Source organism: Mchenga conophoros, linkage group LG22 (genome assembly GCF_057382185.1).
Source record: "Mchenga conophoros isolate Kocher_MC1m ecotype Shallow Benthic linkage group LG22, M_conophoros_male_GT1.1, whole genome shotgun sequence".
In the NCBI taxonomy this organism is placed as follows: Eukaryota; Metazoa; Chordata; class Actinopteri; order Cichliformes; family Cichlidae; genus Mchenga; species Mchenga conophoros.
Window position 1 is genome coordinate 28,370,075 of NC_140546.1, and position 13,558 is coordinate 28,383,632.

A 13,558-nucleotide genomic window follows, 5' to 3' on the forward strand; every position below is an offset into this window, starting at 1 on the left:
CCTTAGAATATATCATCAGGAAAAGAAATGTAGCCCTTGATTTTGAATCCAAAACATAACCTACTTGTGAAAAGGTTAGGTGTAAAGAATAGGTTAAAAGAAATCTGCCTTGACAGTGAAAACTTGAACATATCATACCAATATTCAATCGTTTTTACACACAAAACTACTCTTTGTATTATGTAGCCTTTGTCCACTAATCATGATGTCTTCTTACTTTTAATCCAAAAAAAGGCAAACAAACACCAATCAAAACATGCCTTTAACAAGACTATCTTTTATATTATCTTTTGATAAGACATAAATGTTAATACTTTCTCTGTTGCTCAAGGCCTTAACATTAGTGGTTTGCGTTAGTGAAATATTCTAATTTTCTTGGCTGGAGCAGTATCTCACAAGTGCAGATTGGCTCAACATAACTTCTTAGTGCAACTGACAGCTGATAACAGATAATTAAAGTTGCCATTGTTTTTGTGAAACAGTGCCACAGATTTGCTCAGACTTCCAAAACAAATACAGGTACATAAATTTCTTTGACTAACATTTGATGATTACGTTATTTGCTAAAATGCAAAACTAATTCATATGTAGAGATAAGATTTCTCCCTTTGTTTCTCAGTGCAACTGTTAACATGGAAGTGTAGTTGTGAACTGACAAAACTTTGTTATTTTTACTTAGAGCGCGTGACAAAGAGATAAATGGATTTCTTATCAAATATAAACAGGTTAATGTCTGTGCCAAAGTCTGTTATGTATTTAGTAAGTTTTGCCTGCAGACAAACAAAAACAATAACAGTGGTTTAGAATTCACAGGGCTGTTATTGTTAAACTTGAATCTGAAAGCTTGAAGTAATGTACCATTTGTTCTCACATTTGTTCACGTTGAATATTTAATTTGGAAGCACTTTTGGGACAGAGGTTGGATGAAAAAGCATTGCAAAGCTGATATCACAGGTGGCAGTATATTTCAGAGTGCACACAGACATCCTAATTTGCATTCAAATCACCACAGCAACTCATGAGAAATGTGTTTGCTTTGCAGCAGGTTGGTAATCCTTCTGTGCACCACAATTCCCCAACTTCCTTGTCAAAGCCAAGACAGAACAGGGGGGAAAAAGCAGATGCACTGGCTCTCTTCTAAAAGCAGAGTCACCAACCTCTGTTTCCCTCATTTGCCTCTCCTAACTGAGCATACACTAGATAGTATGTGTTCACTTATACACAGTTGTTGTCCTAGATCATTCATATAGTTCTTGTCCCCTTCATGGTTTGGTGTTGGCTTAGGGTTCTTTTCTGTTGCTCCTCTTCCCACCTACATATCTGTACAGCTTGGCCCAGCAGGGGAGACACACAACATGTCATGTCTATAAATTTCTTTGACTATTGTCGCAATTTGCCTTTGTAGAGTAAAAAAGGAAAAAGAAATTGGCTTGACCAAATAACTGAAAAAAATAAGTATCCTCTCCAACTGATAAGTCTGCCTTTGAACCTCTGTCTTTGTCCATCACTTGTTCTTCCTAGCGGTTTATATCCCGCGACGCAGGGTCCGCTATCTTGCATGCCTTCCTCCACTTCCGATCAAGGGCGTCTTCTGGTGTAACATTCACAGCCTTCATATCATCCTTGACTGGGTCCATCCAGCGCTTTTTTGGTCTTCCTTGTGGCCTGTTTCCATCCAGATCTAATTGCTGGGCTGTCTTTGCGATAGAATTTTTATCGCTACGGAAAAGATGGCCGTACCATCGGAGCCTCGCCTCTCGCATCTTGTCTGTGATCGGTGTCATTCCCCATTGTTTCCTGACATCTTCGTTCCTCGCTCGGTCAAGTCGTGTGAGACCCAGAGGCCACCTCAGCATCTCCATGGTGTGAAGAACTTGTTCGTGTTTGGTCGTTGCTGGCCAGCACTCTGACCCGTAGAGTGCCACTGGGCGCACAATCGACTTATAGACTTTCGCCTTAAGATAGATTGGCATTCTCTTGTCACATAAGACTCCACTCACCTGATGCCACTTCCTCCACGCTGTGTTGACACGGAGTCTGGTGTCTGGTAGAGTTTCTCAGTCTGAGGTGACAAGGGACCTGAGGTACTTGGATTGGGCAACTTTAGTCAGCGGCTCGCCGTCGATAGTGATAGTACTGTTGGTCTGGGGGCCGCATTCAAGGTACTCAGTCTTCTTGATGTTCAGGCGCATGCCGTCTTTCCATGCTTGTGTTTGGGTTTGCAGGGCTAGGCAGTTTTCTGTTTCTGATAGGCACACATCATCTGCATACAGGAGGCTGGTGATTGCAGATCAGCCATCGCGGTGTCCATACAGAGGGTGAACAGCAGGGGCTAGAGGGCCGAGCCCTGGTGGACGCCAACGGTAATTGGGAAGGCTGGTGATGTTTCCGCTGAACATCGGACCTCGCTTGTGACATTACGGTAGAGCAGCTGAGTCCATTTCACATAGGCTTCCGGGGCACCATGAGTTCGTAATGATCGCTAAATCAGCTTGTGGGGGACCCTATTGAATGCCTTTTCCAGATCCAGGAAGACCATGTGCACTGTCTTGTTCTTTTCCCGGTGCTTTTCCATCAGCAAACGGGCTGCGTTTCTGCTTGTGTGTATGATTTTGTATGTTTCCTTTTGCAGTGTTTCAGACTCCTTCACAATTTTCCCACTTAAGCAGTCAGTTTTCTTTTTCCCAGGTTTGCTAACCCAAATTTTGATTTCCCACATTAAACAACAGCATTCCTCTGTGTTCTCACCTGCTCCTTTCACTCCATTCTCGTCTCCCACTTCAACAGTCCAATAGCCGGCAGTTCTCTTTCAGCTTTGTCCTGTATTCTTGAATTCTCTCAAAACTGGCAAATGTCAAACTCCAACAGTCTCCTCAAAAGTTCTCGTCACAGCATAGTGAATTTGAAGTTTGCTGGAAACACAGTGCCATTCATCCAATCAGTCAGGATGATGGGTTTGCTCTTCTTCTCCGATGCTGTTTGTCCACACTGCTGCTGCTTGTTGGGTCTCTTTGCTCAGGACTCTGCTGCTGTATCTTTATCTGTCATGTTTTTGCTCTTTGGAACTGCATTCCTAGTCTTCAGGGAGGAGTGAGAGCTCGCTTGTGAGGTTGAGGGACACATGGTGCTGTAAATAATTCAGCCAGAAACTTGGACTGAACGTTTCCAATGATGTTAAACTATAACTTTCTGCCGACCGCTGCATGTGGAAAATTGATTCAGGTCTGTTTTTCACCTGAAAGTGACAAAACTAAGACATTTTCATTATTATCATCACTGCTTAACCAACACACACATCTCTCTCTGTTTTTTGAACTCTCCTTTCTTAAAAGCAGAAAATGAGATTGTAGTTGTTCTTGGCTGATAAACACAAAACCTTTTTCCTATGATTATTTTTCATCTACAATGTAAATTTTGTCTCTTTTTTTCCTTTACGATAGCTGGTGACCTGCAGAATCAACGGTCTCACAATTAGAGACAATGATGTTTACACAACGCACACACACACTGCGACGTCAGGCACATTGACACTCACTTTTTTCATCTGCGTAAATAAATCATATGGCTGGTGATATGTGCCATGGTGATCTATAAGTATGACCACAAGTTTATATAGTTATTTTTCAACCCAAGAAACAGAAACAGAAACATGATGCTGATGCTATGAACACTCTACACACATAAGTCAAGATCCAGGAAAACTGCTGCGCATATGAAAGACAAACTCACGGATACGCTACATACTCGAGTTATCATACTTCTATTTCCCTCTCTTTGATAAGTTCTCAGCCAGCTCCCGATCTAATAATGTGCAGCTTGCGATGAGCTACACATCAGAAGAGACCGCAACGCAACCTCACACAGTGGTTGCGTGCTTTGCCCCACAGTGGCAAAGACTTCCACTTTCATATTCAATTCAGCTTCTCCATCATGTAGTTATCAGCTGTTTCATACAGGTTTCAGCATATTAGGTGTTTTCATAGGTATGCTCTATATCTCAGAAATGGCTCATATTAGGATGACAGTTTTTCAAACAGGTCAAGTGCCTCTATGCACGTCATTAGTTAAAATATTTACCTATATCACTTCACCTCATATGTCATTGTACCGAATTTGAGCAACCCTAAGCTTAATGCAGATTACTTTTAACAATTATCCACCTCAATTAAATCTATGGTCTGGAACACAGGCTGTTGTTGATCAGGGCAAGCTAAAGAATAATCTAAACATTTTGTGTCAGCAAGGGGTGGGGGAAAGCCATTCACCAGAGCATATTTTAACTGCTGCTGATGTGGGCTGGCCTTCTCCACACGCTCTTCAAGGCTGCTGTGTTTTCTGAAAACTTCTAACATTTGAATCTAAACATTTTACAGCAACCAATTTACCCTCAAAATCACAGGTTTGTATGAGAATATAAATATTTCGCGCTGCCGGGAGTGAATTCTTGCATGAATGTGCGGTCTCCCTGTGATGCAGTCTTACTTGCTCGGGAACCCATGATAACAACAACAGTTGGCCTCACAGACCACGTGCCTGACACAGACGTACACAAACAACACAAAATAGGCCTATAACTTTCCCCAGCCTGTGTGAACCCGCACGGCTGTTGAGCTCCTGGACTCGTGTGTACCCGCGCAGTCACCGAGCTGCACCTGCCTGCGTGAAACCGCACGGCATAGGCCCGCGTCAAACCGTGTGGCCGTACTCGCGTGAACCCGCGCAGCTACAGCGCTCTTCTTTGTACAGTACTTACTTGGTGTTGTTCTTGCATTAATCTCGAATCCCGTCAATCATCATCCAGCGAGGAGAAAAAAACAGACAGCTAATCCACCGGCCCGATGACGAATTTTCACGTCTCGGGACTTTACTGCAGGAACTTCTATAAGTCCTGGCTGACGTCTTTCGGCGTGTCTCTTTTTCTCCTCGGTGAATGTCAATTCTAGCGATCCGGTGTCGAAGGACCAATTAATGATAGGTTTGTAGTTTGAACCTATTCGCTGGAACGTTCAAGACAATTTAATTACACAGCAAAAGCAAGACACAAGTAGGCAAAGTTCTTCGTGTTACTCATGCATGAGGGAGAGAACCACGACAAGCGCCGTACCTTCGCTTGCCACCAGTTGCTCTCGTCCGCTCCCCCATAACATTGTTCTTTTATTGAGCTCATATGAATATACTTAGGTTCATTAACATAAGACGTCTACATACACACAAAGAGTACCTTGCCTGTGTGTTGTGTAAGTGTGTGTGTGTGTGTGTGTGTGCCATCCGCCTATCCCGCCTATTCGTCATTACTGATTCCAGCGAAGTAATCTGACCAGCGCTGAAGGATGTCTCGGGGGTCTCACAGAACCTGCCCATCGGCTCCTTTGATTTGGACAACATGGTTTGTATCAAAGTCCTGCTTTCCGCGGTGGCAGGCTTTGGCAAGTCGATAGATGTTATTGGCCCCCTCTGCGGTTTGGAGCTGGTCATAAAGATTTTGGTAGTGTCATCTTTTCACGGAGGCCACTGCCCTTTTTGCTGCCGATTTCAGCGAGCGCTATCGGGTGAGATCTTCATGCACTCGCAATCACCAAGTCTTATAGGCCAGCTATAAGGCCAGCCATTCCACCACCAGACCTGTTTCTCAATGTATTTTCTGCCCGGTTTTGTTGAACTAACGGTGTCCTGCGCAATGTTGTGGCTGTGCTCCCCCACTTCAGTCCACATCTTCTCAACAGGTTGGTCAGTGTTTACTGCAAGTGAGAGGAGCATAGTTGTCAGTTTCTCCTTGTGCTCCTTCACCTTCCACCATTTGAATCGTTTTGGTCCTGTCCGGAATCTGGGCAGCTTTGGCTTGACAATCTTCATATCCATGACAAATAGATGGTGCTGGGCGGCCACGGATTCATATGGAATTACTTTGGTGTCCGTGACCTGTTTGAGGTCGCCGAACCATCCAATAGTCGATCTGAGTTGCATGTCTGCCGCTGGTGTAGGTGGCTAGGTGCGATGGCCGCTTCTTAAAGAATGTGTTGGTAACGGCCAGATTGTGCGCCGCCGCAAAATCAAAGATACGTATTCTGTCGTCGTTCTTCACGCCGAGGCCTTGTCCCCCATGGCACTGTGGGTAGCCGCCCCTGTTTGATCCCACGTGGCTGTTCAGATCGCCTCCGATTAGAATGTGTTCATCTGGGGCAATGGTCGGTATGATCCTGTCCAACTTGTCCCAAAATTCATTTATTGTTTCATCGCTGCATCCAGTCTGTGGTGCATAGAAGGTCACAACATTAACGTCAGCTGTTCCTAGTTCGATTCTGATAGACGTTAATCGATCAGATGTTCACTCAATCTTATACGGGGATTGGAGCAGGTGTTTGCTGAGTGCGATGGCCACTCCATTCTTAGTGGCTCTCTCTCCGCAGTAGAAGAGCTTATATCCCTCTCCAATCTCTGCCGCTTTGCTTCCGGTCCATTTGCATTCTTGAACACAGGCTACGTCGATGTTCCTCTTCTTGAGTACCTGGGCCAGCTCTCGGCTGCATCCAGTCAGAGTTCCAATGTTGATTGTTCCGAATTGTAGATGAGCTGGCTTCTTTTGGTAGAAGTTTCTGGCTGGCATGTCTCTGTCTAGTTACCATTAGTTACCATCCTGCTTCCAGTAATCTTGAACCTGCTCTCTCCAGCCAGTATGCTCCCAAAGAAGAGAACTGAAACCCAGAAACCATTCTGTTCCCTTCCTGCATTGAAGATTGAGGAGCAACCCTCCTGAGGAGAGCCTGACCCTGGTGGCGGCCCCACCAACTGGGGTGAGTAGAATGGTGTCCTTTTTAAAGAGTTTTTTCTGGTGGCTTTCTCTTTCAACATGTCAGATAGTATGTAGCAGCTTGCACAGTTTATGCCAAAAACAAAAGCAGTTCAAGATCTCACACTGGACTGTGTCACCCTTTAACTGTTACTCTCAGGCTGTAGTCACACATAACTTTAGACTTTGTCACGGAGCTTCCCTCCATGAATGGGAAAAAAGTTATTCTCACTGTAATTGATTAAAAACTGCAAATATTGTAGTTCAAGTTTAACCTAGTTTGGGGTTTTCACTCTCAAACCAGTGGTCAGACAGAGAAAATGAACCATGAATTATAAGCCTCTCTTTGTTATATCGTCAAACTTGGCCAGTTCTCAGTTGTCTTGGGTATATTTGGCCCAAGGCTCACAACACTTTGACTTCCTCCGCCACAAGATTGTCTCCCTTTGAGGCTTCTTTAGGCTACGAACCTCCACTGATTCCAGTCCTGCTCCTTTATAAAACATCACCTCAGGTGATGTTGACAAATTTGAAGACGGGCAAAGGCTCGCTCTGCACCATGGACCAGAACCACGTGCACAGTAGGGCTGCCACGATTAGTTGACTAGTCACGATTATGTCGACTATTAAAATCGTCGACGACTAATTTAATAGTCGACGCATCGTTTGAAGCTTTGTAAGATCACAAAGGACGCAGGAATGAGTAGTAGGATTTTAGAAAAAGTAGTACTAGAACAACTTAACTATTTCCTGGATAAAAATGCTGTTATGGACACTTTCCAGTCTGGTTTTCGTAAATTGCATTCCACTGAAACGGCCTTACTTAGAGTATCTAGTGATATCTTGATGGCAGCAGACTCTGGAGAATACACAGTGCTGGTCCTGCTGGATCTCAGCTCTGCTTTTGACACTGTAGATCACAGTATCATGATAAACAGACTCGAGAACTTGTTTGGGATTACTGGTGTTGTTTTAAAATGGTTTATATCATATCTGTCTGAGAGATCTTTTACTGTTTGCATGAATCATGTCACATCAGAATCAACAGTTTTGCCGTGTGGGGTACCTCAGGGATCTGTCCTGGGTCCAATTCTCTTTTTACTTTATGTATTTCCCCTAGGCCAAATTATTAAGCGCTATAAATATATCTCCTATCATCTCTATGCTGACGACATCCAACTATACTGTTCCTTCAAAATGTCTGAGTTTTATAAATTGTCTAATTTAAGTAATTGTCTGACAGAAATCAACAAATGGTTATATGACAATTTTCTCCAACTAAACTCTGATAAAACAGAAACTCTAATTATTGCTCCAGACCATATGGTCCCAGAAATTAGACAACATATCAGCTTCTTAGACCCTTACGTAAAATCAAGCCTTAGAAATCTCGGTGTCTTATTTGACAGCTCGATGTCGCTCGAGCAGCATTCTAAGCAGCTGGTCCGAAACTGTTTTTATCATTTACGGAATATTTCTAAACTCAGACTAATGGTATCAAAGCTTGAACTTGAGATGATTATTCATGCTTTTATTTCTTCTCGTTTAGACTATTGTAATGGCCTTTTTACTTGTTTTAACAAATCAGCCTTAAATCGTCTTCAGACTGTGCAAAATGCTGCAGCACGTCTCTTAACAGGCACCAAGAGAAGATCGCATATCACTCCAGTCTTGGCCTCCCTTCACTGGTTGCCTGTAAATTTTAGGTTTCAGTTTAAAATTTTAGTTCTAACCTTTAGGGCCCTGCATGGTCAGGCTCCTCAATATTTATCTGACCTGCTGAAATCACATACATCTTCTCGGGCTTTAAGGTCATTAGATCAGAGACTGTTGGTGGTACCACGCACTCGTTTTAAAACTCGTGGTGATCGGGCCTTTCAGACTGTGGCACCACGGTTGTGGAATTCTCTCCCACTGTCTCTTCGCTGCACGGACTCCATTGATTGTTTTAAGAAACAGCTGAAGACATTTTTATTTAGAAAAGCATTTGATTAATTTCTTCTTATGCTGTTTTTATAGTTTTATTGTCTTACATTGTTTTATTTACTGTTATATTGTTTTATATTCCCATTTTCTGTGTTGTAAAGCACTTTGTGATTTTTATCTGTGAAAAGCGCTATATAAATAAATTTTACTTACTTACTTACTTACTTAAGAGTGTAATAACGGACTGAAACAGAAGATGGCAGCACTGCATGTACAAGGATGCCAGCTGCCGTTAAACCCCGAAGAAGAAGAAGCTGTGTCCCAGAATTCATAGCGCAGCCCAGCGCAGTTGTCAACAATGGCGGCAGCTAGTTAGTTTTAACTTTACTCTTATTATTCTTTCTGGGTCACAAAATAAACGTTTAACATATTTTCAGGCGAGAATGTAGCTGTGTAAACCTCAAATATCTGCTCAGTTTATCAGGACACCACATATTTTCAAAAGCGCTTCGACGTTTTCGGAGACGTCTGTTACCCACTAGCTCGTTAGCTAGGTGGGGGCAAGGCTAACTAGAGCCGTGAGAACACCGGACTCCCGGCAAATCGTTTTCAAACCCACCGCCGTCTTTTGCTAGTCAGGTTAAACATATATATAAGTCACTTAGATAACTTAAAAATGTTATTGTTTGGCTTTCTTTAGTATTTTATTTGTTCCTGAGTAAATCGGTTTGGCTGAGATTAAAGTTATAGTTTTTGCACAGCTAAAACTGTCAAGCAGACAGCTGATTATCAGAAGTGTGAGACGCTGGAGAATATACTCCGGTGTCCTGTTATATTTTAGAAAGCAAGGAGTTTATTAAACTTCACCGAAACAATCTGCAAATTTCATTAAAAATTAATAAACTACCATCTTGTCTTTATTTTTAGTTAGCACAAACACTTCAAGCTGTAAGCTAATGATAGTTATATAAGACCAGATGCTGCTGGTGCAATAAGCTGTACGCTGTACGTCCAATGGATGATGATCTGATTAGTCGACTAATCGCAAAAATAATCGGTGACTACACTGTAAAACCTAATAAGTTCACAGAACTCAAAAATTGTTGTGTAACAGATTACACAACAATTTTTTAGTGATGTTTTTAAAAGTTTTAAGTTTAACTACAATAAAAATTATAGTTGCAGTTGCCTTAAATTACCTCAATGTTAACTCATAAATGTTGATATTCCTCAACTTATAATTAGGGAGTAATAAACTCAAAATGTTCAATTTTTTCAACTTAATTAAGGTGGGAAAGACACTCAAAATATTTTACATATTGCAACTCATACGATGTGGGAAATAAACTCAAACTTTTTCATATTTTCTAACTTATAATATGGGAAATAACACTTAAAATCTTCAATATTTTTTAAAATACTGTGGGAAATACACTTACAAATAATTCTAAACTGTTTACCCAGTAAATTATAATCAGCTAAAAGTGTTAGAAAACATGAAAGTAACAACACTAACAATTTAACAACTTTTTATTAAACACAATGTGCTTTTAAAAAGGCACAAACAACAGAGCTCACTCATAAAAAAGTGCTTCATAAATAAAACAAGAGAAAAAGACTCCAAGGGTCTCCATCTCAATTCTAAAATTCAATAACATTTTCAGTATTAACAGCAATTGCAGCTATTAGAACATTGATGCATTTAACACTTACTGTACCTTGACAGCTGCAGCTCACTTTCTTTTTTAAAAATACATAAAAAAAAACAGTACTGGTTTCCACTGCTGTACTTATAGGGAACAAACATCAAGGCAGTGCATTTACGTATTAGGCAACAGAACATTAAACATGAATAGTGAACTGAACAGTCATTCATCTTAAATGTGAGGTAGAAGAGGCAAATGATTAGGAAAAAAACAAACAAAAAAGCTTCCTCAATACTCAGCTTAACAAGTAGTCCATTCTGAGTGATTCACTCATTGAACAAATCATTCTTCAGCATCAGTAGACGCCCTTTCAGTGGTTTGTTGTCCTCAAGGCACATCACAACCTTTTGGATAAATGTGAATGTAAGCTCAAGTTTCTTTGGGTATTGTAGGTCTAATGCATAGATGTACCCAAAGAGCAGGAGAAATGACTCAGCCAGATTTGTGGGACCATTCACAAGTATTTCATCCTCAACGACAATGCAGATGCTTTCGGGACTGAAGAGGGCCGAATCAGTAGTGTCATCCGTGACAACTGTCAGCAGAGCCACAGGAGTGTCAGTGAGGTCTGGACCATCTGCTGACTGCAAAACAAAAATAATACAAGAATGAGTTCAGCCCCACAAGGACACAAATCATGCTATTGATTAGAGGTGTGAATCTTCATAAGTCGCACGTTTCTTTTAGGATTATAATGTCAACGATTTAATTTGATATTGCGATACATCATGATGCATTACAATAATCTTAATTTGGGTTTGGTTTCAAAACATATGTGCAAATAAATGTTTTCAATAATAAATATATGCCAAGATATTTGTTTTTGTTGTTTACCAAACATTTCTCTGACCACAACATGGCACCTCCAAAAAAATAGAACACTTGAATTTTAAAAAGGGAGATAGTTTTTATCTGCAGATTTTTTTTGTATAATAATCTTTCAACTATTTTCATGTTTTCTGGTTTATGCGTAACAATCTTCTTGCAATCTTATTCAACAATAGTTGATATATGGGAGAAAACAAGTCAGATGAGGACTGTGTTGAACATCCTTCCTGATATACAGTGGGGCAAAAAAGTATTTAGGCTACGTTCACACTGCAGGTCTTAATGCTCAATTCCGATTTTTTGATCAAATCCGATTTTTTTGTCTGCTCGTTCACACTACAAATAAAATGCGACAGCAAACGCGCTCTAGTGTGAACGCTCAAAGCGGCCCGCATGCGCAAAAGAAGATGTCACACACAACGCGCTCTGTTTAGACCCAGAGCAACAGTATTGTTTGACTGATGGCCCTTAATATAAAGACTTCGGACTTCACGTTTCCCAATTTTTGCTTTAAGTTATTTTGTTATTTACATAATAATGTAATTAACCTAATAATGATCCTTATTGCTGTTTAAGAGAGGAGCGGTGCTTCAAAGGATAGTTGCAGATTTCTGTCAGAATCTGCAGATTATACAGTACAAATAAAATGTTTACGTTGTCTTCCCAACAGTTTCACTAACATCTACACTGGATGGCCAGGAAGCGTTCGCGATGTCTTCTCGGGCGCTTCTCTGGCGCTGATAATTGGCTTCAGTGTGTCGGTGACGTAAAAGGCGGATTTAATGCGACTTGACCGTTCAAACAGCAGTCGCTTTCTAAAACATCGGATATGTATCGGATTCAGTACCACATACGAAAGTGACCCAGATCGGATTTGAAAATATCGGATTTGCGCCGTTCACACTGTCATAGCATGATCGGATATGGGTCGCATAGGGTAAAAAAAAATCGGATTTGATGCGCTTTCGCCTGCAGTGTGAACGTAGCCTTAGTCAGCCACCGATTGTGCAAGTTCCCCCACCTAAAATGATGACAGAGGTCAGTAATTTGCACCAGAGGTACACTTTAACTGTGAGAGACAGAATGTGAAAAAAAAATCCATGAATCCACATGGTAGGATTTGTAAAGAATTTATTCGTAAATCAGGGTGGAAAATAAGTATTTGGTCAATAACAAAAATACAACTCAATACTTTGTAACATAACCTTTGTTGGCAATAACAGAGGTCAAACGTTTACTATAGGTCTTTACCAGGTTTGCACACACAGTAGCTGGTATTTTGGCCCATTCCTCCATGCAGATCTTCTCGAGAGCAGTGATGTTTTGGGGCTGTCGCCGAGCAACACGGACTTTCAACTCCCGCCACAGATTTTCTATGGGGTTGAGGTCTGGAGACTGGCTAGGCCACTCCAGGACTTTCAAATGCTTCTTACGGAGCCACTCCTTTGTTGCCCGGGCGGTGTGTTTTGGATCATTGTCATGTTGGAAGACCCAGCCTCGTTTCATCTTCAAAGTTCTCACTGATGGAAGGAGGTTTTGGCTCAAAATCTCACGATACATGGCCCCATTCATTCTGTCCTTAACACAGATCAGTCGTCCTGTCCCCTTGGCAGAAAAACAGCCCCATAACATGATGTTTCCACCCCCATGCTTCACAGTAGGTATGGTGTTCTTGGGATGCAACTCAGTATTCTTCTTCCTCCAAACACGACGAGTTGAGTTTATACCCAAAAGTTCTACTTTGGTTTCATCTGACCACATGACAGTCTCCCAATCCTCTGCTGTATCATCCATGTGCTCTCTGGCAAACTTCAGACGGGCCTGGACATGCACTGGCTTCAGCAGCGGAACACGTCTGGCACTGCGGGATTTGATTCCCTGCCGTTGTAGTGTGTTACTGATGGTGACCTTTGTTACTTTGGTCCCAGCTCTCTGCAGGTCATTCACCAGGTCCCCCTGTGTGGTTCTGGGATCTTTGCTCCCCGTTCTCATGATCATTTTGATCCCACGGGATGAGATCTTGCGTGGAGCCCCAGATCGAGGGAGATTATCAGTGGTCTTGTATGTCTTCCATTTTCTGATGATTGCTCCCACAGTTGATTTTTGCACACCAAGCTGCTTGCCTATTGTAGATTCACTCTTCCCAGTCTGGTGCAGGTCTACAATACTTTTCCTGGTGTCCTTCGAAAGCTCTTTGGTCTTGGCCATGGCGGAGTTTGGAGTCTGACTGTTTGAGGCTGTGGACAGGTCTCTTTTATACAGATGATGAGTTCAAACAGGTGCCATTCATACAGGTAACGAGTGGGGGACA